This window comes from Haliotis asinina, chromosome 12, assembly GCF_037392515.1.
Source record: "Haliotis asinina isolate JCU_RB_2024 chromosome 12, JCU_Hal_asi_v2, whole genome shotgun sequence".
Classification (NCBI taxonomy): Eukaryota; Metazoa; Mollusca; class Gastropoda; order Lepetellida; family Haliotidae; genus Haliotis; species Haliotis asinina.
Genome location: NC_090291.1, coordinates 6,177,025 through 6,202,822, shown reverse-complemented (window position 1 = coordinate 6,202,822; position 25,798 = coordinate 6,177,025). Strand labels below are relative to the sequence as shown.

At 39.4% G+C, this 25,798-nt stretch overlaps 1 protein-coding gene across 2 annotated transcripts in view; it reads right to left on the bottom strand.

The window, feature by feature from the left end:
• The window catches only part of LOC137258353 (methyltransferase-like protein 27), a 45,893-nt gene that overhangs the window by 14,826 nt on the left and 5,269 nt on the right, over positions 1-25,798 (bottom strand). The window lies entirely within an intron of this gene.

Genomic DNA, 25,798 nt, shown 5'->3' with positions numbered 1-25,798 from the left:
TAAAATGTCATCACAGCTTTAAACTGATCACTGAACTCTTATTTTCAGTGGATACCGCTTTGGCAACTTTTTAGTGGATACTGCTTTGGCAACAATTAGACAGGTATCGAAGAGTGTTTGCCAATGCTATTTTCAAAACTCGACATGTGCTTGTGCTTAAGTACTTGTAAATTGTAAAGCGTTTTGGAAGTGACACGAAAACATGGCCATGCTGAAGTTGAACATATAATAGCTAATTAATGTCCCATTTGATGGTGTTTCTTAACTGTGAAGTAATGTTCAAATGAATGATGAAATATGAAGCAGAAAGTGTCGAGTGTTGTGCAGTGTTGCGTTTGATTTTTAATCGATTCTACATGACGCCTGTTTGCAGCAGATGGATCTATATAGCGAAGAACAGTGCACTGGCGACAATTTAATCAACATGTGTACAGTGCCCTGAAATCCTTTAACATGGCGTCCTATGGGAAATTTGCATGGTGGATCCATACGTAAGTTGATAAATGTGATGTCATTATTAAATAGTAGTCGCAAATTTGAACTGAAAGTATGTGCGAGGAGCAGAGATGGTTTCCAATTTGCCAGTAAAATTTTACAAAGATCCATCCTAAACTCACTTCATGGTAATTACGTCAAGTGTCCGAATACTTTTTACAAGGGGTCTGAACGTGTAAGCATCTGTGTAATGGGTGCAAACGTCAGGACAATCTGGACAATCGTTAACTATTTCCCAATGAAAGGTATCATGAAGCTCTAGCATGCTGTTAGTTCAGGGTGAGTATGTATCTTATTGGTATATTCAAGCAATATCACGGCGGGGGACACCAAAACTGGGGTTCACATATTGTGCATGTGTGGGGAATAGAACCCGGGGCTACAGCATGACGAGTGGATGATATACCCACTGGGCTACTTCATCGCCCCCAGTACTGGGCGAAAGACTTGGGGTGTGTGTGCATGGGTTGAGGTACCGTAAATGTTAGTTTATTATCACCTTACCGAACACGACAACGTTAACTGTGAACTGTTTGAAGCTTAGGTATCGAATGGTACAGTTCAGCCAGCCTGTGCAAATCAAACGATTCGAATCTTGCATCTTGCATCTTGCATCTTTCCCTGTAGGTACTGTCCTAGTAAAGTCGCCGCGATATAATTCCCTTGTTCAAATCCTCAGTGGGACAACATGGAACGTTTTGTTGAAATTTATTTAATGAAAAGAGTCAAATGTTTTCGTAGCCATCGCTAGATTTTGCGGACGATAGAAAAAAAAACGATTTAGAATTATCTCCCTTCCATCGATTTTTATTCGCAAAACAATCTGTAACTTCCCTGCCTCATGCATCATTTAATGCTATTCGAGATTTAAAAACAGTAACTACTATGAAGTAACGAATGAGCAGCTGTTGTCAGCGGGGTGTATTGCAATGTACAACGCTTGTCAGCGGGCTACATTAAAAATAACAGAAGAGCGCTCAGCCAATCAGAAAACGACATTTATGTGTGACATAAGATAAAATGTCATCACAGCTTTAAACTGATCACTGAACTCTTATTTTCAGTGGATACCGCTTTGGCAACTTTTTAGTGGATACTGCTTTGGCAACAATTAGACAGGTATCGAAGAGTGTTTGCCAATGCTATTTTCAAAACTCGACATGTGCTTGTACTTAAGTACTTGTAAATTGTAAAGCGTTTTGGAAGTGACACGAAAACATGGCCATGCTGAAGTTGAACATATAATAGCTAATTAATGTCCCATTTGATGGTGTTTCTTAACTGTGAAGTAATGTTCAAATGAATGATGAAATATGAAGCAGAAAGTGTCGAGTGTTGTGCAGTGTTGCGTTTGATTTTTAATCGATTCTACATGACGCCTGTTTGCAGCAGATGGATCTATATAGCGAAGAACAGTGCACTGGCGACAATTTAATCAACATGTGTACAGTGCCCTGAAATCCTTTAACATGGCGTCCTATGGGAAATTTGCATGGTGGATCCATACGTAAGTTGATAAATGTGATGTCATTATTAAATAGTAGTCGCAAATTTGAACTGAAAGTATGTGCGAGGAGCAGAGATGGTTTCCAATTTGCCAGTAAAATTTTACAAAGATCCATCCTAAACTCACTTCATGGTAATTACGTCAAGTGTCCGAATACTTTTTACAAGGGGTCTGAACGTGTAAGCATCTGTGTAATGGGTGCAAACGTCAGGACAATCTGGACAATCGTTAACTATTTCCCAATGAAAGGTATCATGAAGCTCTAGCATGCTGTTAGTTCAGGGTGAGTATGTATCTTATTGGTATATTCAAGCAATATCACGGCGGGGGACACCAAAACTGGGGTTCACATATTGTACATGTGTGGGGAATAGAACCCGGGGCTACAGCATGACGAGTGGATGATATACCCACTGGGCTACTTCATCGCCCCCAGTACTGGGCGAAAGACTTGGGGTGTGTGTGCATGGGTTGAGGTACCGTAAATGTTAGTTTATTATCACCTTACCGAACACGACAACGTTAACTGTGAACTGTTTGAAGCTTAGGTATCGAATAGTACAGTTCAGCCAGCCTGTGCAAATCAAACGATTCGAATCTTGCATCTTGCATCTTGCATCTTTCCCTGTAGGTACTGTCCTAGTAAAGTCGCCGCGATATAATTCCCTTGTTCAAATCCTCAGTGGGACAACATGGAACGTTTTGTTGAAATTTATTTAATGAAAAGAGTCAAATGTTTTCGTAGCCATCGCTAGATTTTGCGGACGATAGAAAAAAAAACGATTTAGAATTATCTCCCTTCCATCGATTTTTATTCGCAAAACAATCTGTAACTTCCCTGCCTCATGCATCATTTAATGCTATTCGAGATTTAAAAACAGTAACTACTATGAAGTAACGAATGAGCAGCTGTTGTCAGCGGGGTGTATTGCAATGTACAACGCTTGTCAGCGGGCTACATTAAAAATAACAGAAGAGCGCTCAGCCAATCAGAAAACGACATTTATGTGTGACATAAGATAAAATGCCATCACAGCTTTAAACTGATCACTGAACTCTTATTTTCAGTGGATACCGCTTTGGCAACTTTTTAGTGGATACTGCTTTGGCAACAATTAGACAGGTATCGAAGAGTGTTTGCCAATGCTATTTTCAAAACTCGACATGTGCTTGTACTTAAGTACTTGTAAATTGTAAAGCGTTTTGGAAGTGACACGAAAACATGGCCATGCTGAAGTTGAACATATAATAGCTAATTAATGTCCCATTTGATGGTGTTTCTTAACTGTGAAGTAATGTTCAAATGAATGATGAAATATGAAGCAGAAAGTGTCGAGTGTTGTGCAGTGTTGCGTTTGATTTTTAATCGATTCTACATGACGCCTGTTTGCAGCAGATGGATCTATATAGCGAAGAACAGTGCACTGGCGACAATTTAATCAACATGTGTACAGTGCCCTGAAATCCTTTAACATGGCGTCCTATGGGAAATTTGCATGGTGGATCCATACGTAAGTTGATAAATGTGATGTCATTATTAAATAGTAGTCGCAAATTTGAACTGAAAGTATGTGCGAGGAGCAGAGATGGTTTCCAATTTGCCAGTAAAATTTTACAAAGATCCATCCTAAACTCACTTCATGGTAATTACGTCAAGTGTCCGAATACTTTTTACAAGGGGTCTGAACGTGTAAGCATCTGTGTAATGGGTGCAAACGTCAGGACAATCTGGACAATCGTTAACTATTTCCCAATGAAAGGTATCATGAAGCTCTAGCATGCTGTTAGTTCAGGGTGAGTATGTATCTTATTGGTATATTCAAGCAATATCACGGCGGGGGACACCAAAACTGGGGTTCACATATTGTACATGTGTGGGGAATAGAACCCGGGGCTACAGCATGACGAGTGGATGATATACCCACTGGGCTACTTCATCGCCCCCAGTACTGGGCGAAAGACTTGGGGTGTGTGTGCATGGGTTGAGGTACCGTAAATGTTAGTTTATTATCACCTTACCGAACACGACAACGTTAACTGTGAACTGTTTGAAGCTTAGGTATCGAATAGTACAGTTCAGCCAGCCTGTGCAAATCAAACGATTCGAATCTTGCATCTTGCATCTTGCATCTTTCCCTGTAGGTACTGTCCTAGTAAAGTCGCCGCGATATAATTCCCTTGTTCAAATCCTCAGTGGGACAACATGGAACGTTTTGTTGAAATTTATTTAATGAAAAGAGTCAAATGTTTTCGTAGCCATCGCTAGATTTTGCGGACGATAGAAAAAAAAACGATTTAGAATTATCTCCCTTCCATCGATTTTTATTCGCAAAACAATCTGTAACTTCCCTGCCTCATGCATCATTTAATGCTATTCGAGATTTAAAAACAGTAACTACTATGAAGTAACGAATGAGCAGCTGTTGTCAGCGGGGTGTATTGCAATGTACAACGCTTGTCAGCGGGCTACATTAAAAATAACAGAAGAGCGCTCAGCCAATCAGAAAACGACATTTATGTGTGACATAAGATAAAATGTCATCACAGCTTTAAACTGATCACTGAACTCTTATTTTCAGTGGATACCGCTTTGGCAACTTTTTAGTGGATACTGCTTTGGCAACAATTAGACAGGTATCGAAGAGTGTTTGCCAATGCTATTTTCAAAACTCGACATGTGCTTGTACTTAAGTACTTGTAAATTGTAAAGCGTTTTGGAAGTGACACGAAAACATGGCCATGCTGAAGTTGAACATATAATAGCTAATTAATGTCCCATTTGATGGTGTTTCTTAACTGTGAAGTAATGTTCAAATGAATGATGAAATATGAAGCAGAAAGTGTCGAGTGTTGTGCAGTGTTGCGTTTGATTTTTAATCGATTCTACATGACGCCTGTTTGCAGCAGATGGATCTATATAGCGAAGAACAGTGCACTGGCGACAATTTAATCAACATGTGTACAGTGCCCTGAAATCCTTTAACATGGCGTCCTATGGGAAATTTGCATGGTGGATCCATACGTAAGTTGATAAATGTGATGTCATTATTAAATAGTAGTCGCAAATTTGAACTGAAAGTATGTGCGAGGAGCAGAGATGGTTTCCAATTTGCCAGTAAAATTTTACAAAGATCCATCCTAAACTCACTTCATGGTAATTACGTCAAGTGTCCGAATACTTTTTACAAGGGGTCTGAACGTGTAAGCATCTGTGTAATGGGTGCAAACGTCAGGACAATCTGGACAATCGTTAACTATTTCCCAATGAAAGGTATCATGAAGCTCTAGCATGCTGTTAGTTCAGGGTGAGTATGTATCTTATTGGTATATTCAAGCAATATCACGGCGGGGGACACCAAAACTGGGGTTCACATATTGTGCATGTGTGGGGAATAGAACCCGGGGCTACAGCATGACGAGTGGATGATATACCCACTGGGCTACTTCATCGCCCCCAGTACTGGGCGAAAGACTTGGGGTGTGTGTGCATGGGTTGAGGTACCGTAAATGTTAGTTTATTATCACCTTACCGAACACGACAACGTTAACTGTGAACTGTTTGAAGCTTAGGTATCGAATAGTACAGTTCAGCCAGCCTGTGCAAATCAAACGATTCGAATCTTGCATCTTGCATCTTGCATCTTTCCCTGTAGGTACTGTCCTAGTAAAGTCGCCGCGATATAATTCCCTTGTTCAAATCCTCAGTGGGACAACATGGAACGTTTTGTTGAAATTTATTTAATGAAAAGAGTCAAATGTTTTCGTAGCCATCGCTAGATTTTGCGGACGATAGAAAAAAAAACGATTTAGAATTATCTCCCTTCCATCGATTTTTATTCGCAAAACAATCTGTAACTTCCCTGCCTCATGCATCATTTAATGCTATTCGAGATTTAAAAACAGTAACTACTATGAAGTAACGAATGAGCAGCTGTTGTCAGCGGGGTGTATTGCAATGTACAACGCTTGTCAGCGGGCTACATTAAAAATAACAGAAGAGCGCTCAGCCAATCAGAAAACGACATTTATGTGTGACATAAGATAAAATGTCATCACAGCTTTAAACTGATCACTGAACTCTTATTTTCAGTGGATACCGCTTTGGCAACTTTTTAGTGGATACTGCTTTGGCAACAATTAGACAGGTATCGAAGAGTGTTTGCCAATGCTATTTTCAAAACTCGACATGTGCTTGTACTTAAGTACTTGTAAATTGTAAAGCGTTTTGGAAGTGACACGAAAACATGGCCATGCTGAAGTTGAACATATAATAGCTAATTAATGTCCCATTTGATGGTGTTTCTTAACTGTGAAGTAATGTTCAAATGAATGATGAAATATGAAGCAGAAAGTGTCGAGTGTTGTGCAGTGTTGCGTTTGATTTTTAATCGATTCTACATGACGCCTGTTTGCAGCAGATGGATCTATATAGCGAAGAACAGTGCACTGGCGACAATTTAATCAACATGTGTACAGTGCCCTGAAATCCTTTAACATGGCGTCCTATGGGAAATTTGCATGGTGGATCCATACGTAAGTTGATAAATGTGATGTCATTATTAAATAGTAGTCGCAAATTTGAACTGAAAGTATGTGCGAGGAGCAGAGATGGTTTCCAATTTGCCAGTAAAATTTTACAAAGATCCATCCTAAACTCACTTCATGGTAATTACGTCAAGTGTCCGAATACTTTTTACAAGGGGTCTGAACGTGTAAGCATCTGTGTAATGGGTGCAAACGTCAGGACAATCTGGACAATCGTTAACTATTTCCCAATGAAAGGTATCATGAAGCTCTAGCATGCTGTTAGTTCAGGGTGAGTATGTATCTTATTGGTATATTCAAGCAATATCACGGCGGGGGACACCAAAACTGGGGTTCACATATTGTGCATGTGTGGGGAATAGAACCCGGGGCTACAGCATGACGAGTGGATGATATACCCACTGGGCTACTTCATCGCCCCCAGTACTGGGCGAAAGACTTGGGGTGTGTGTGCATGGGTTGAGGTACCGTAAATGTTAGTTTATTATCACCTTACCGAACACGACAACGTTAACTGTGAACTGTTTGAAGCTTAGGTATCGAATAGTACAGTTCAGCCAGCCTGTGCAAATCAAACGATTCGAATCTTGCATCTTGCATCTTGCATCTTTCCCTGTAGGTACTGTCCTAGTAAAGTCGCCGCGATATAATTCCCTTGTTCAAATCCTCAGTGGGACAACATGGAACGTTTTGTTGAAATTTATTTAATGAAAAGAGTCAAATGTTTTCGTAGCCATCGCTAGATTTTGCGGACGATAGAAAAAAAAACGATTTAGAATTATCTCCCTTCCATCGATTTTTATTCGCAAAACAATCTGTAACTTCCCTGCCTCATGCATCATTTAATGCTATTCGAGATTTAAAAACAGTAACTACTATGAAGTAACGAATGAGCAGCTGTTGTCAGCGGGGTGTATTGCAATGTACAACGCTTGTCAGCGGGCTACATTAAAAATAACAGAAGAGCGCTCAGCCAATCAGAAAACGACATTTATGTGTGACATAAGATAAAATGTCATCACAGCTTTAAACTGATCACTGAACTCTTATTTTCAGTGGATACCGCTTTGGCAACTTTTTAGTGGATACTGCTTTGGCAACAATTAGACAGGTATCGAAGAGTGTTTGCCAATGCTATTTTCAAAACTCGACATGTGCTTGTACTTAAGTACTTGTAAATTGTAAAGCGTTTTGGAAGTGACACGAAAACATGGCCATGCTGAAGTTGAACATATAATAGCTAATTAATGTCCCATTTGATGGTGTTTCTTAACTGTGAAGTAATGTTCAAATGAATGATGAAATATGAAGCAGAAAGTGTCGAGTGTTGTGCAGTGTTGCGTTTGATTTTTAATCGATTCTACATGACGCCTGTTTGCAGCAGATGGATCTATATAGCGAAGAACAGTGCACTGGCGACAATTTAATCAACATGTGTACAGTGCCCTGAAATCCTTTAACATGGCGTCCTATGGGAAATTTGCATGGTGGATCCATACGTAAGTTGATAAATGTGATGTCATTATTAAATAGTAGTCGCAAATTTGAACTGAAAGTATGTGCGAGGAGCAGAGATGGTTTCCAATTTGCCAGTAAAATTTTACAAAGATCCATCCTAAACTCACTTCATGGTAATTACGTCAAGTGTCCGAATACTTTTTACAAGGGGTCTGAACGTGTAAGCATCTGTGTAATGGGTGCAAACGTCAGGACAATCTGGACAATCGTTAACTATTTCCCAATGAAAGGTATCATGAAGCTCTAGCATGCTGTTAGTTCAGGGTGAGTATGTATCTTATTGGTATATTCAAGCAATATCACGGCGGGGGACACCAAAACTGGGGTTCACATATTGTACATGTGTGGGGAATAGAACCCGGGGCTACAGCATGACGAGTGGATGATATACCCACTGGGCTACTTCATCGCCCCCAGTACTGGGCGAAAGACTTGGGGTGTGTGTGCATGGGTTGAGGTACCGTAAATGTTAGTTTATTATCACCTTACCGAACACGACAACGTTAACTGTGAACTGTTTGAAGCTTAGGTATCGAATAGTACAGTTCAGCCAGCCTGTGCAAATCAAACGATTCGAATCTTGCATCTTGCATCTTGCATCTTTCCCTGTAGGTACTGTCCTAGTAAAGTCGCCGCGATATAATTCCCTTGTTCAAATCCTCAGTGGGACAACATGGAACGTTTTGTTGAAATTTATTTAATGAAAAGAGTCAAATGTTTTCGTAGCCATCGCTAGATTTTACGGACGATAGAAAAAAAAACGATTTAGAATTATCTCCCTTCCATCGATTTTTATTCGCAAAACAATCTGTAACTTCCCTGCCTCATGCATCATTTAATGCTATTCGAGATTTAAAAACAGTAACTACTATGAAGTAACGAATGAGCAGCTGTTGTCAGCGGGGTGTATTGCAATGTACAACGCTTGTCAGCGGGCTACATTAAAAATAACAGAAGAGCGCTCAGCCAATCAGAAAACGACATTTATGTGTGACATAAGATAAAATGTCATCACAGCTTTAAACTGATCACTGAACTCTTATTTTCAGTGGATACCGCTTTGGCAACTTTTTAGTGGATACTGCTTTGGCAACAATTAGACAGGTATCGAAGAGTGTTTGCCAATGCTATTTTCAAAACTCGACATGTGCTTGTACTTAAGTACTTGTAAATTGTAAAGCGTTTTGGAAGTGACACGAAAACATGGCCATGCTGAAGTTGAACATATAATAGCTAATTAATGTCCCATTTGATGGTGTTTCTTAACTGTGAAGTAATGTTCAAATGAATGATGAAATATGAAGCAGAAAGTGTCGAGTGTTGTGCAGTGTTGCGTTTGATTTTTAATCGATTCTACATGACGCCTGTTTGCAGCAGATGGATCTATATAGCGAAGAACAGTGCACTGGCGACAATTTAATCAACATGTGTACAGTGCCCTGAAATCCTTTAACATGGCGTCCTATGGGAAATTTGCATGGTGGATCCATACGTAAGTTGATAAATGTGATGTCATTATTAAATAGTAGTCGCAAATTTGAACTGAAAGTATCTGCGAGGAGCAGAGATGGTTTCCAATTTGCCAGTAAAATTTTACAAAGATCCATCCTAAACTCACTTCATGGTAATTACGTCAAGTGTCCGAATACTTTTTACAAGGGGTCTGAACGTGTAAGCATCTGTGTAATGTGTGCAAACGTCAGGACAATCTGGACAATCGTTAACTATTTCCCAATGAAAGGTATCATGAAGCTCTAGCATGCTGTTAGTTCAGGGTGAGTATGTATCTTATTGGTATATTCAAGCAATATCACGGCGGGGGACACCAAAACTGGGGTTCACATATTGTACATGTGTGGGGAATAGAACCCGGGGCTACAGCATGACGAGTGGATGATATACCCACTGGGCTACTTCATCGCCCCCAGTACTGGGCGAAAGACTTGGGGTGTGTGTGCATGGGTTGAGGTACCGTAAATGTTAGTTTATTATCACCTTACCGAACACGACAACGTTAACTGTGAACTGTTTGAAGCTTAGGTATCGAATAGTACAGTTCAGCCAGCCTGTGCAAATCAAACGATTCGAATCTTGCATCTTGCATCTTGCATCTTTCCCTGTAGGTACTGTCCTAGTAAAGTCGCCGCGATATAATTCCCTTGTTCAAATCCTCAGTGGGACAACATGGAACGTTTTGTTGAAATTTATTTAATGAAAAGAGTCAAATGTTTTCGTAGCCATCGCTAGATTTTGCGGACGATAGAAAAAAAAACGATTTAGAATTATCTCCCTTCCATCGATTTTTATTCGCAAAACAATCTGTAACTTCCCTGCCTCATGCATCATTTAATGCTATTCGAGATTTAAAAACAGTAACTACTATGAAGTAACGAATGAGCAGCTGTTGTCAGCGGGGTGTATTGCAATGTACAACGCTTGTCAGCGGGCTACATTAAAAATAACAGAAGAGCGCTCAGCCAATCAGAAAACGACATTTATGTGTGACATAAGATAAAATGCCATCACAGCTTTAAACTGATCACTGAACTCTTATTTTCAGTGGATACCGCTTTGGCAACTTTTTAGTGGATACTGCTTTGGCAACAATTAGACAGGTATCGAAGAGTGTTTGCCAATGCTATTTTCAAAACTCGACATGTGCTTGTACTTAAGTACTTGTAAATTGTAAAGCGTTTTGGAAGTGACACGAAAACATGGCCATGCTGAAGTTGAACATATAATAGCTAATTAATGTCCCATTTGATGGTGTTTCTTAACTGTGAAGTAATGTTCAAATGAATGATGAAATATGAAGCAGAAAGTGTCGAGTGTTGTGCAGTGTTGCGTTTGATTTTTAATCGATTCTACATGACGCCTGTTTGCAGCTGATGGATCTATATAGCGAAGAACAGTGCACTGGCGACAATTTAATCAACATGTGTACAGTGCCCTGAAATCCTTTAACATGGCGTCCTATGGGAAATTTGCATGGTGGATCCATACGTAAGTTGATAAATGTGATGTCATTATTAAATAGTAGTCGCAAATTTGAACTGAAAGTATCTGCGAGGAGCAGAGATGGTTTCCAATTTGCCAGTAAAATTTTACAAAGATCCATCCTAAACTCACTTCATGGTAATTACGTCAAGTGTCCGAATACTTTTTACAAGGGGTCTGAACGTGTAAGCATCTGTGTAATGGGTGCAAACGTCAGGACAATCTGGACAATCGTTAACTATTTCCCAATGAAAGGTATCATGAAGCTCTAGCATGCTGTTAGTTCAGGGTGAGTATGTATCTTATTGGTATATTCAAGCAATATCACGGCGGGGGACACCAAAACTGGGGTTCACATATTGTACATGTGTGGGGAATAGAACCCGGGGCTACAGCATGACGAGTGGATGATATACCCACTGGGCTACTTCATCGCCCCCAGTACTGGGCGAAAGACTTGGGGTGTGTGTGCATGGGTTGAGGTACCGTAAATGTTAGTTTATTATCACCTTACCGAACACGACAACGTTAACTGTGAACTGTTTGAAGCTTAGGTATCGAATAGTACAGTTCAGCCAGCCTGTGCAAATCAAACGATTCGAATCTTGCATCTTGCATCTTGCATCTTTCCCTGTAGGTACTGTCCTAGTAAAGTCGCCGCGATATAATTCCCTTGTTCAAATCCTCAGTGGGACCACATGGAACGTTTTGTTGAAATTTATTTAATGAAAAGAGTCAAATGTTTTCGTAGCCATCGCTAGATTTTGCGGACGATAGAAAAAAAAACGATTTAGAATTATCTCCCTTCCATCGATTTTTATTCGCAAAACAATCTGTAACTTCCCTGCCTCATGCATCATTTAATGCTATTCGAGATTTAAAAACAGTAACTACTATGAAGTAACGAATGAGCAGCTGTTGTCAGCGGGGTGTATTGCAATGTACAACGCTTGTCAGCGGGCTACATTAAAAATAACAGAAGAGCGCTCAGCCAATCAGAAAACGACATTTATGTGTGACATAAGATAAAATGTCATCACAGCTTTAAACTGATCACTGAACTCTTATTTTCAGTGGATACCGCTTTGGCAACTTTTTAGTGGATACTGCTTTGGCAACAATTAGACAGGTATCGAAGAGTGTTTGCCAATGCTATTTTCAAAACTCGACATGTGCTTGTACTTAAGTACTTGTAAATTGTAAAGCGTTTTGGAAGTGACACGAAAACATGGCCATGCTGAAGTTGAACATATAATAGCTAATTAATGTCCCATTTGATGGTGTTTCTTAACTGTGAAGTAATGTTCAAATGAATGATGAAATATGAAGCAGAAAGTGTCGAGTGTTGTGCAGTGTTGCGTTTGATTTTTAATCGATTCTACATGACGCCTGTTTGCAGCAGATGGATCTATATAGCGAAGAACAGTGCACTGGCGACAATTTAATCAACATGTGTACAGTGCCCTGAAATCCTTTAACATGGCGTCCTATGGGAAATTTGCATGGTGGATCCATACGTAAGTTGATAAATGTGATGTCATTATTAAATAGTAGTCGCAAATTTGAACTGAAAGTATGTGCGAGGAGCAGAGATGGTTTCCAATTTGCCAGTAAAATTTTACAAAGATCCATCCTAAACTCACTTCATGGTAATTACGTCAAGTGTCCGAATACTTTTTACAAGGGGTCTGAACGTGTAAGCATCTGTGTAATGGGTGCAAACGTCAGGACAATCTGGACAATCGTTAACTATTTCCCAATGAAAGGTATCATGAAGCTCTAGCATGCTGTTAGTTCAGGGTGAGTATGTATCTTATTGGTATATTCAAGCAATATCACGGCGGGGGACACCAAAACTGGGGTTCACATATTGTGCATGTGTGGGGAATAGAACCCGGGGCTACAGCATGACGAGTGGATGATATACCCACTGGGCTACTTCATCGCCCCCAGTACTGGGCGAAAGACTTGGGGTGTGTGTGCATGGGTTGAGGTACCGTAAATGTTAGTTTATTATCACCTTACCGAACACGACAACGTTAACTGTGAACTGTTTGAAGCTTAGGTATCGAATAGTACAGTTCAGCCAGCCTGTGCAAATCAAACGATTCGAATCTTGCATCTTGCATCTTGCATCTTTCCCTGTAGGTACTGTCCTAGTAAAGTCGCCGCGATATAATTCCCTTGTTCAAATCCTCAGTGGGACAACATGGAACGTTTTGTTGAAATTTATTTAATGAAAAGAGTCAAATGTTTTCGTAGCCATCGCTAGATTTTGCGGACGATAGAAAAAAAAACGATTTAGAATTATCTCCCTTCCATCGATTTTTATTCGCAAAACAATCTGTAACTTCCCTGCCTCATGCATCATTTAATGCTATTCGAGATTTAAAAACAGTAACTACTATGAAGTAACGAATGAGCAGCTGTTGTCAGCGGGGTGTATTGCAATGTACAACGCTTGTCAGCGGGCTACATTAAAAATAACAGAAGAGCGCTCAGCCAATCAGAAAACGACATTTATGTGTGACATAAGATAAAATGTCATCACAGCTTTAAACTGATCACTGAACTCTTATTTTCAGTGGATACCGCTTTGGCAACTTTTTAGTGGATACTGCTTTGGCAACAATTAGACAGGTATCGAAGAGTGTTTGCCAATGCTATTTTCAAAACTCGACATGTGCTTGTACTTAAGTACTTGTAAATTGTAAAGCGTTTTGGAAGTGACACGAAAACATGGCCATGCTGAAGTTGAACATATAATAGCTAATTAATGTCCCATTTGATGGTGTTTCTTAACTGTGAAGTAATGTTCAAATGAATGATGAAATATGAAGCAGAAAGTGTCGAGTGTTGTGCAGTGTTGCGTTTGATTTTTAATCGATTCTACATGACGCCTGTTTGCAGCAGATGGATCTATATAGCGAAGAACAGTGCACTGGCGACAATTTAATCAACATGTGTACAGTGCCCTGAAATCCTTTAACATGGCGTCCTATGGGAAATTTGCATGGTGGATCCATACGTAAGTTGATAAATGTGATGTCATTATTAAATAGTAGTCGCAAATTTGAACTGAAAGTATGTGCGAGGAGCAGAGATGGTTTCCAATTTGCCAGTAAAATTTTACAAAGATCCATCCTAAACTCACTTCATGGTAATTACGTCAAGTGTCCGAATACTTTTTACAAGGGGTCTGAACGTGTAAGCATCTGTGTAATGGGTGCAAACGTCAGGACAATCTGGACAATCGTTAACTATTTCCCAATGAAAGGTATCATGAAGCTCTAGCATGCTGTTAGTTCAGGGTGAGTATGTATCTTATTGGTATATTCAAGCAATATCACGGCGGGGGACACCAAAACTGGGGTTCACATATTGTGCATGTGTGGGGAATAGAACCCGGGGCTACAGCATGACGAGTGGATGATATACCCACTGGGCTACTTCATCGCCCCCAGTACTGGGCGAAAGACTTGGGGTGTGTGTGCATGGGTTGAGGTACCGTAAATGTTAGTTTATTATCACCTTACCGAACACGACAACGTTAACTGTGAACTGTTTGAAGCTTAGGTATCGAATAGTACAGTTCAGCCAGCCTGTGCAAATCAAACGATTCGAATCTTGCATCTTGCATCTTGCATCTTTCCCTGTAGGTACTGTCCTAGTAAAGTCGCCGCGATATAATTCCCTTGTTCAAATCCTCAGTGGGACAACATGGAACGTTTTGTTGAAATTTATTTAATGAAAAGAGTCAAATGTTTTCGTAGCCATCGCTAGATTTTGCGGACGATAGAAAAAAAAACGATTTAGAATTATCTCCCTTCCATCGATTTTTATTCGCAAAACAATCTGTAACTTCCCTGCCTCATGCATCATTTAATGCTATTCGAGATTTAAAAACAGTAACTACTATGAAGTAACGAATGAGCAGCTGTTGTCAGCGGGGTGTATTGCAATGTACAACGCTTGTCAGCGGGCTACATTAAAAATAACAGAATAGCGCTCAGTCAATCAGAAAACGACATTTATGTGTGACATAAGATAAAATGTCATCACAGCTTTAAACTGATCACTGAACTCTTATTTTCAGTGGATACCGCTTTGGCAACTTTTTAGTGGATACTGCTTTGGCAACAATTAGACAGGTATCGAAGAGTGTTTGCCAATGCTATTTTCAAAACTCGACATGTGCTTGTACTTAAGTACTTGTAAATTGTAAAGCGTTTTGGAAGTGACACGAAAACATGGCCATGCTGAAGTTGAACATATAATAGCTAATTAATGTCCCATTTGATGGTGTTTCTTAACTGTGAAGTAATGTTCAAATGAATGATGAAATATGAAGCAGAAAGTGTCGAGTGTTGTGCAGTGTTGCGTTTGATTTTTAATCGATTCTACATGACGCCTGTTTGCAGCAGATGGATCTATATAGCGAAGAACAGTGCACTGGCGACAATTTAATCAACATGTGTACAGTGCCCTGAAATCCTTTAACATGGCGTCCTATGGGAAATTTGCATGGTGGATCCATACGTAAGTTGATAAATGTGATGTCATTATTAAATAGTAGTCGCAAATTTGAACTGAAAGTATGTGCGAGGAGCAGAGATGGTTTCCAATTTGCCAGTAAAATTTTACAAAGATCCATCCTAAACTCACTTCATGGTAATTACGTCAAGTGTCCGAATACTTTTTACAAGGGGTCTGAACGTGTAAGCATCTGTGTAATGGGTGCAAACGTCAGGACAATCTGGACAATCGTTAACTATTTCCCAATGAAAGGTATCATGAAGCTCTAGCATGCTGTTAGTTCAGGGTGAGTATGTATCTTATTGGTATATTCAAGCAATATCACGGCGGGGGACACCAAAACTGGGGTTCACATATTGTACATGTGTGGGGAATAGAACCCGGGGCTACAGCATGACGAGTGGATGATATACCCACTGGGCTACTTCATCGCCCCCAGTACTGGGCGAAAGACTTGGGGTGTGTGTGCATGGGTTGAGGTACCGTAAATGTTAGTTTATTATCACCTTACCGAACACGACAACGTTAACTGTGAACTGTTTGAAGCTTAGGTATCGAATAGTACAGTTCAGCCAGCCTGTGCAAATCAAACGATTCGAATCTTGCATCTTGCATCTTGCATCTTTCCCTGTAGGTACTGTCCTAGTAAAGTCGCCGCGATATAATTCCCTTGTTCAAATCCTCAGTGGGACAACATGGAACGTTTTGTTGAAATTTATTTAATGAAAAGAGTCAAATGTTTTCGTAGCCATCGCTAGATTTTGCGGACGATAGAAAAAAAAACGATTTAGAATTATCTCCCTTCCATCGATTTTTATTCGCAAAACAATCTGTAACTTCCCTGCCTCATGCATCATTTAATGCTATTCGAGATTTAAAAACAGTAACTACTATGAAGTAACGAATGAGCAGCTGTTGTCAGCGGGGTGTATTGCAATGTACAACGCTTGTCAGCGGGCTACATTAAAAATAACAGAAGAGCGCTCAGCCAATCAGAAAACGACATTTATGTGTGACATAAGATAAAATGTCATCACAGCTTTAAACTGATCACTGAACTCTTATTTTCAGTGGATACCGCTTTGGCAACTTTTTAGTGGATACTGCTTTGGCAACAATTAGACAGGTATCGAAGAGTGTTTGCCAATGCTATTTTCAAAACTCGACATGTGCTTGTACTTAAGTACTTGTAAATTGTAAAGCGTTTTGGAAGTGACACGAAAACATGGCCATGCTGAAGTTGAACATATAATAGCTAATTAATGTCCCATTTGATGGTGTTTCTTAACTGTGAAGTAATGTTCAAATGAATGATGAAATAAGAAGCAGAAAGTGTCGAGTGTTGTGCAGTGTTGCGTTTGATTTTTAATCGATTCTACATGACGCCTGTTTGCAGCAGATGGATCTATATAGCGAAGAACAGTGCACTGGCGACAATTTAATCAACATGTGTACAGTGCCCTGAAATCCTTTAACATGGCGTCCTATGGGAAATTTGCATGGTGGATCCATACGTAAGTTGATAAATGTGATGTCATTATTAAATAGTAGTCGCAAATTTGAACTGAAAGTATGTGCGAGGAGCAGAGATGGTTTCCAATTTGCCAGTAAAATTTTACAAAGATCCATCCTAAACTCACTTCATGGTAATTACGTCAAGTGTCCGAATACTTTTTACAAGGGGTCTGAACGTGTAAGCATCTGTGTAATGGGTGCAAACGTCAGGACAATCTGGACAATCGTTAACTATTTCCCAATGAAAGGTATCATGAAGCTCTAGCATGCTGTTAGTTCAGGGTGAGTATGTATCTTATTGGTATATTCAAGCAATATCACGGCGGGGGACACCAAAACTGGGGTTCACATATTGTGCATGTGTGGGGAATAGAACCCGGGGCTACAGCATGACGAGTGGATGATATACCCACTGGGCTACTTCATCGCCCCCAGTACTGGGCGAAAGACTTGGGGTGTGTGTGCATGGGTTGAGGTACCGTAAATGTTAGTTTATTATCACCTTACCGAACACGACAACGTTAACTGTGAACTGTTTGAAGCTTAGGTATCGAATAGTACAGTTCAGCCAGCCTGTGCAAATCAAACGATTCGAATCTTGCATCTTGCATCTTGCATCTTTCCCTGTAGGTACTGTCCTAGTAAAGTCGCCGCGATATAATTCCCTTGTTCAAATCCTCAGTGGGACAACATGGAACGTTTTGTTGAAATTTATTTAATGAAAAGAGTCAAATGTTTTCGTAGCCATCGCTAGATTTTGCGGACGATAGAAAAAAAAACGATTTAGAATTATCTCCCTTCCATCGATTTTTATTCGCAAAACAATCTGTAACTTCCCTGCCTCATGCATCATTTAATGCTATTCGAGATTTAAAAACAGTAACTACTATGAAGTAACGAATGAGCAGCTGTTGTCAGCGGGGTGTATTGCAATGTACAACGCTTGTCAGCGGGCTACATTAAAAATAACAGAAGAGCGCTCAGCCAATAAGAAAACGACATTTATGTGTGACATAAGATAAAATGTCATCACAGCTTTAAACTGATCACTGAACTCTTATTTTCAGTGGATACCGCTTTGGCAACTTTTTAGTGGATACTGCTTTGGCAACAATTAGACAGGTATCGAAGAGTGTTTGCCAATGCTATTTTCAAAACTCGACATGTGCTTGTACTTAAGTACTTGTAAATTGTAAAGCGTTTTGGAAGTGACACGAAAACATGGCCATGCTGAAGTTGAACATATAATAGCTAATTAATGTCCCATTTGATGGTGTTTCTTAACTGTGAAGTAATGTTCAAATGAATGATGAAATATGAAGCAGAAAGTGTCGAGTGTTGTGCAGTGTTGCGTTTGATTTTTAATCGATTCTACATGACGCCTGTTTGCAGCAGATGGATCTATATAGCGAAGAACAGTGCACTGGCGACAATTTAATCAACATGTGTACAGTGCCCTGAAATCCTTTAACATGGCGTCCTATGGGAAATTTGCATGGTGGATCCATACGTAAGTTGATAAATGGGATGTCATTATTAAATAGTAGTCGCAAATTTGAACTGAAAGTATGTGCGAGGAGCAGAGATGGTTTCCAATTTGCCAGTAAAATTTTACAAAGATCCATCCTAAACTCACTTCATGGTAATTACGTCAAGTGTCCGAATACTTTTTACAAGGGGTCTGAACGTGTAAGCATCTGTGTAATGGGTGCAAACGTCAGGACAATCTGGACAATCGTTAACTATTTCCCAATGAAAGGTATCATGAAGCTCTAGCATGCTGTTAGTTCAGGGTGAGTATGTATCTTATTGGTATATTCAAGCAATATCACGGCGGGGGACACCAAAACTGGGGTTCACATATTGTGCATGTGTGGGGAATAGAACCCGGGGCTACAGCATGACGAGTGGATGATATACCCACTGGGCTACTTCATCGCCCCCAGTACTGGGCGAAAGACTTGGGGTGTGTGTGCATGGGTTGAGGTACCGTAAATGTTAGTTTATTATCACCTTACCGAACACGACAACGTTAACTGTGAACTGTTTGAAGCTTAGGTATCAAATAGTACAGTTCAGCCAGCCTGTGCAAATCAAACGATTCGAATCTTGCATCTTGCATCTTGCATCTTTCCCTGTAGGTACTGTCCTAGTAAAGTCGCCGCGATATAATTCCCTTGTTCAAATCCTCAGTGGGACAACATGGAACGTTTTGTTGAAATTTATTTAATGAAAAGAGTCAAATGTTTTCGTAGCCATCGCTAGATTTTACGGACGATAGAAAAAAAAACGATTTAGAATTATCTCCCTTCCATCGATTTTTATTCGCAAAACAATCTGTAACTTCCCTGCCTCATGCATCATTTAATGCTATTCGAGATTTAAAAACAGTAACTACTATGAAGTAACGAATGAGCAGCTGTTGTCAGCGGGGTGTATTGCAATGTACAACGCTTGTCAGCGGGCTACATTAAAAATAACAGAAGAGCGCTCAGCCAATCAGAAAACGACATTTATGTGTGACATAAGATAAAATGTCATCACAGCTTTAAACTGATCACTGAACTCTTATTTTCAGTGGATACCGCTTTGGCAACTTTTTAGTGGATACTGCTTTGGCAACAATTAGACAGGTATCGAAGAGTGTTTGCCAATGCTATTTTCAAAACTCGACATGTGCTTGTACTTAAGTACTTGTAAATTGTAAAGCGTTTTGGAAGTGACACGAAAACATGGCCATGCTGAAGTTGAACATATAATAGCTAATTAATGTCCCATTTGATGGTGTTTCTTAACTGTGAAGTAATGTTCAAATGAATGATGAAATATGAAGCAGAAAGTGTCGAGTGTTGTGCAGTGTTGCGTTTGATTTTTAATCGATTCTACATGACGCCTGTTTGCAGCAGATGGATCTATATAGCGAAGAACAGTGCACTGGCGACAATTTAATCAACATGTGTACAGTGCCCTGAAATCCTTTAACATGGCGTCCTATGGGAAATTTGCATGGTGGATCCATACGTAAGTTGATAAATGTGATGTCATTATTAAATAGTAGTCGCAAATTTGAACTGAAAGTATCTGCGAGGAGCAGAGATGGTTTCCAATTTGCCAGTAAAATTTTACAAAGATCCATCCTAAACTCACTTCATGGTAATTACGTCAAGTGTCCGAATACTTTTTACAAGGGGTCTGAACGTGTAAGCATCTGTGTAATGTGTGCAAACGTCAGGACAATCTGGACAATCGTTAACTATTTCCCAATGAAAGGTATCATGAAGCTCTAGCATGCTGTTAGTTCAGGGTGAGTATGTATCTTATTGGTATATTCAAGCAATATCACGGCGGGGGACACCAAAACTGGGGTTCACATATTGTACATGTGTGGGGAATAGAACCCGGGGCTACAGCATGACGAGTGGATGATATACCCACTGGGCTACTTCATCGCCCCCAGTACTGGGCGAAAGACTTGGGGTGTGTGTGCATGGGTTGAGGTACCGTAAATGTTAGTTTATTATCACCTTACCGAACACGACAACGTTAACTGTGAACTGTTTGAAGCTTAGGTATCGAATAGTACAGTTCAGCCAGCCTGTGCAAATCAAACGATTCGAATCTTGCATCTTGCATCTTGCATCTTTCCCTGTAGGTACTGTCCTAGTAAAGTCGCCGCGATATAATTCCCTTGTTCAAATCCTCAGTGGGACAACATGGAACGTTTTGTTGAAATTTATTTAATGAAAAGAGTCAAATGTTTTCGTAGCCATCGCTAGATTTTGCGGACGATAGAAAAAAAAACGATTTAGAATTATCTCCCTTCCATCGATTTTTATTCGCAAAACAATCTGTAACTTCCCTGCCTCATGCATCATTTAATGCTATTCGAGATTTAAAAACAGTAACTACTATGAAGTAACGAATGAGCAGCTGTTGTCAGCGGGGTGTATTGCAATGTACAACGCTTGTCAGCAGGCTACATTAAAAATAACAGAAGAGCGCTCAGCCAATCAGAAAACGACATTTATGTGTGACATAAGATAAAATGTCATCACAGCTTTAAACTGATCACTGAACTCTTATTTTCAGTGGATACCGCTTTGGCAACTTTTTAGTGGATACTGCTTTGGCAACAATTAGACAGGTATCGAAGAGTGTTTGCCAATGCTATTTTCAAAACTCGACATGTGCTTGTACTTAAGTACTTGTAAATTGTAAAGCGTTTTGGAAGTGACACGAAAACATGGCCATGCTGAAGTTGAACATATAATAGCTAATTAATGTCCCATTTGATGGTGTTTCTTAACTGTGAAGTAATGTTCAAATGAATGATGAAATATGAAGCAGAAAGTGTCGAGTGTTGTGCAGTGTTGCGTTTGATTTTTAATCGATTCTACATGACGCCTGTTTGCAGCAGATGGATCTATATAGCGAAGAACAGTGCACTGCAAAACATCATCATGATCAAGGAAAATGTATCTGCATGTTCATGATGATTTTATTCAGTTCCAATGCATTACCTTTGGTGGATTAGATGGATATGTATCATAATGTACTTGGAAGTATGGACATGGGGTATAACGCTCACTGCACACGGTAACTCACAGCCATCGAATTTATGCTGGTGAATGTCATGCCTTTCCTTTTATTTTTCCGATAAGAATCATATGTTCCTTACCAAATGTCCATGGATCCTCAACAGCATTTTCATAATAAACAATTATAATGTTAAAACTTGGTACCATTTTGTCACAAGTACAATTGTCACCAAGTTATATTTCCATTTATCCAACAACCACATTGTCTAGAAGAACTTAATGTAGGGCTTCATTCAGCAAGACTGACCAACTGCTTTCTGCAAAACGCTAACCTCGTTGTTTTGCTGTGACCAGCATGTTCTACCGACACGAATCTGATAGAACACTTATGGGACTACATGTACAAGGATCCACAAATCAGAAGGCTACCAGCGACTCCTGTCGACACTCAGCTACTGGAACAATGTCTCCGACGGGAATGGCAACGGATCACACCTAACGTCATTCGTTGCCTTACGTCGTCCATGCGTCGACGTGTTTTGGCGTGTATTGAAGCTCAGACTTACTATCGATTAAGCATTTGATAATTTTTTGTTGGGAAAGGGAGCCATGTTTATTTGTGCAAAGGTTCAGACAATGATATCACGCATCTGTCAGGGTCAGAACAAGTACTTTCGACTTTGTATGAAATGAAATTGTGCATTTTAGCTGTCAAATCAAATAGCCTGTTGAAGTTCCTTTCAAGTTTGGTCTAATACTGTATACTTTCTTTTGAGCACTAGTTTAATGAATTTGAACACAGCATTACAATGAATCGCCATGTGTAATCGTTGTTTAATGTATAGTGTACATGATGTCAGAGTCCTTGAGAACTACTACTGTGTAGATGTTTCTATATTTACAACTCTACCTAATAATGTCACAGTCTCCTGATCACAGTAGTGACAGTGATGACGTATGAACATATGACAACATGAGAATTTGATGTTGCCATGCTTAAATGAATTGCTAAAATCCACCCATCCTCGATATCTGCAGGGTATACGTTCCGACAAGTCTTTACTATACCCTGGACGCATCTACGGGTCGGCCCGATAATTTTATTACCTCCCTTTGCTGGCTCCGCATTCTCACAATAGCCAATCAGCTAGGCCGTCGAGCTTGCCAGTGTCAAGAAAGGTAGCGGGTGCGAAAGTTTGCTCGTAGTGCATCTCAGATTTTGGGGAATTCATACAGACATATTTTTAGGTCCCAGAAATGCATGTGTATGTGCAAAAAACTCTTTCTACCTCTTTCAGAGAACCTCTGCATGGTTTGCTTTGCAAACTTTAATCGGTTAGATTATTTGAAAAGCGAAAGCGAGTTGTGATTGGTTCGCTCAACTTCCCAGCGTAGAGGCCTGATTGAATAAAGAGTCAGTCAAGGGAGGTGATAAATTTATCGGGCTGAGCCGTGGATACATCCAGGGTATAATGGAGACTTATCGGAACGTATACCCTGGAGATATCAAGGATGAAATCCACCAAAACCTCCTAAAACTAAATTCATAATAACGTATAAATCTTAAATTGATCTGAATGAAGAGAGAAAAATAAAAATTCACAAATATACCCAATAAAACTTGGGGACTTTGACCCCCATGCACCCTAATTGGTTGCAGATACATATTGTGCCATTTCTGAAGAAAATATACAAATACACCAAAAACAACACTCAATGATATTTATTATAACCTAGAGGCAAAACTATATTTGACAATATGCAATATTTAGAAAGTTGGAGGTTAATGGGTTGTAAGGAGGATGTAAGGTTGGTAAGGCTGTGAGTGGGTTTGTAGATAAGTGAATGAGTGGGTAAGTGAGTAAATAAGTGAGTCAGTTTGTATGTGAGTATGCTGTATGAGTGAGGGAACAGCTGGTAGGTGAATATGCACATCAGTCAGTGAGTTTTTAAAATTATCAAAGCGGGCAGATTTTATTCTTGAAATATATTCATAACATAAATATGGATTACAACACGCCAACCGCATATGTAAGTGCCGCTCCATCAGACATAACGCAATAAAGTCAATAATTAATGTCAAACGAAGTGTAGAAAAGTATATTTCCACTACGACATGAAATGCATAATGATAGCAAAACGTCTACAAGGTATATTACACGATGCATAGTAATTGCATACATAAGGATTTAGAATAATTTGAATATATTTGAAAGCAGTACGTACGTACGTACGAACCATTAGGTTAAACCCGTTAGTGTAGAAATACTTATCTGATTCTTATTATGTAATAACAAGGGCAAGACAGGGATAATTGCAGATAATCTTCCAATGGATATCCACATGCACAATTCAGATTATTTGTATATGTACAATGTATGTCAAAACAATGAATGTTAAACCTAGCCTGAGGCGATCACGAAGTATTTGACAAAATCTAATCCTAAAAGTCGTATCAAAGAGAATATTTCCTTGTTTGGTCTGTAATCTGAATTTCTGAATCTGAATCTGTTTTCACTGAATTTACCGACTGCGAGTGGAATATTCCGGGTGGCAAATGGTTCCATAAACGTATGGTGTCTGGTAAAAAGGACCGTGTATACGAGTCTGTCTGGCAACAGATTGTGCAAATACTACTTGTGTTTCTCAGAATGTAAGAACTTAAAACTTTAAACGGTCTGGAATTAAATTAGAAAAAGAAGCATTTTGGAGTACGGTTAGGAGGCTTAGTTCTGATTTGGAATCAACAAGTAACAGACATTTCAGTTATTTTGTTAATAATTTTTTGTATAATTTGTTAAATATAAACTCAAGTTTGCCGAAAATACCATACGTTAAATGCTGGACTTTCTCATTGATATAGTCTGTGTACTATCTCTAAACAGAACGTTGCATTTTCATTGGGGAACAGGTCAATGGTTTAACCTCACTGTGCCCGCTCCCTGGTTCTTGTCTTAAGGATGTAACAGGAGATTAGCTGTCGTCGAAGAGCAGTTTTCAGTTATAGTCTGTTCTAGATAAAGATGAGCTGTGAACACGTTTCATGCCAATGTTCATAACTGAAAATAACCTATGAGTGAAGATTCAAGATTACATATTTAAGATATTGATTTGTGGAAAGGCAATATGACCAAAGTACAAATGATATAACGTACGATTCTACAAAGTCACTTTCTTTTGTTGTTTTACACATTCAAATAGATGCTGAAGAAGTTTAGTACCTAGATTTAGCAATCGACTTTGCTTTTTCCTCCCTAAAATGGACAACATATATAAACATTTGAAAGCAAATCGTTTCAGTCTTCATTGACGTATCCAATACTTACTACAATTAATATGATAGGGACAATAGGTGGAAATCTTCCACGCTCCCCCTATAGCTAGATACAGTGTTTCCTCGATTTTTATCCTAGCATCTAAAATTCTAAATCTCAGATTTCTTGCCACCTCTCTAGGTGGACGCACTTTAGTTTATGATGGACACATATTTGGTATCAACACCAGGAAGGCTACAAGAAACTGTTGTGAAGATTCAGCAATTCCATTGTTTCATGTGGCTGGAAGAAGGACTTTGTTTGCATACGTTTTTGTTGTCTGTACTTTTGTAGATCTGTGTATTTCTGCATGTAAAAGACAAACGACTTAAACTAATCCCTCCATTGTCTGCCTGTAACCATGCTTGACTGCACTTAGTCTAGTAACCCAAACAAAGGCAGCGATCACAATGAAGTGTTCCCAGTAGAATATGGAAGGTTGGAATTGTGATCCCTATTATAATACAGGCTTTTGTTATTTTGACCTCTTTGAATGTTTGTGCACGATTCTGTGCAACCTTGGCCATGGCGGGTGGGGAATCCAGTGGACGCCATGAATATACCTCAGATCTGTGATCTGTGTTTTGATTTTATAAACCAACCAGAAAGTTCCATTTAGATCTATTTATATCTCACACTTTCATCTATGGAGATGTCTAGAATATGAACCCTTTGATTACACAATTCGCTGGTATACATGTATTTCCATGCATTCTCATTATCAACAATTTCAAGAACTGGAAGGCATGTTTTCTAACTATTATAGAACAGCGAATTGAATGACGCAGATGAATACATGTTTTGTAAAATGCTGTACAATAAAGCTACAATGA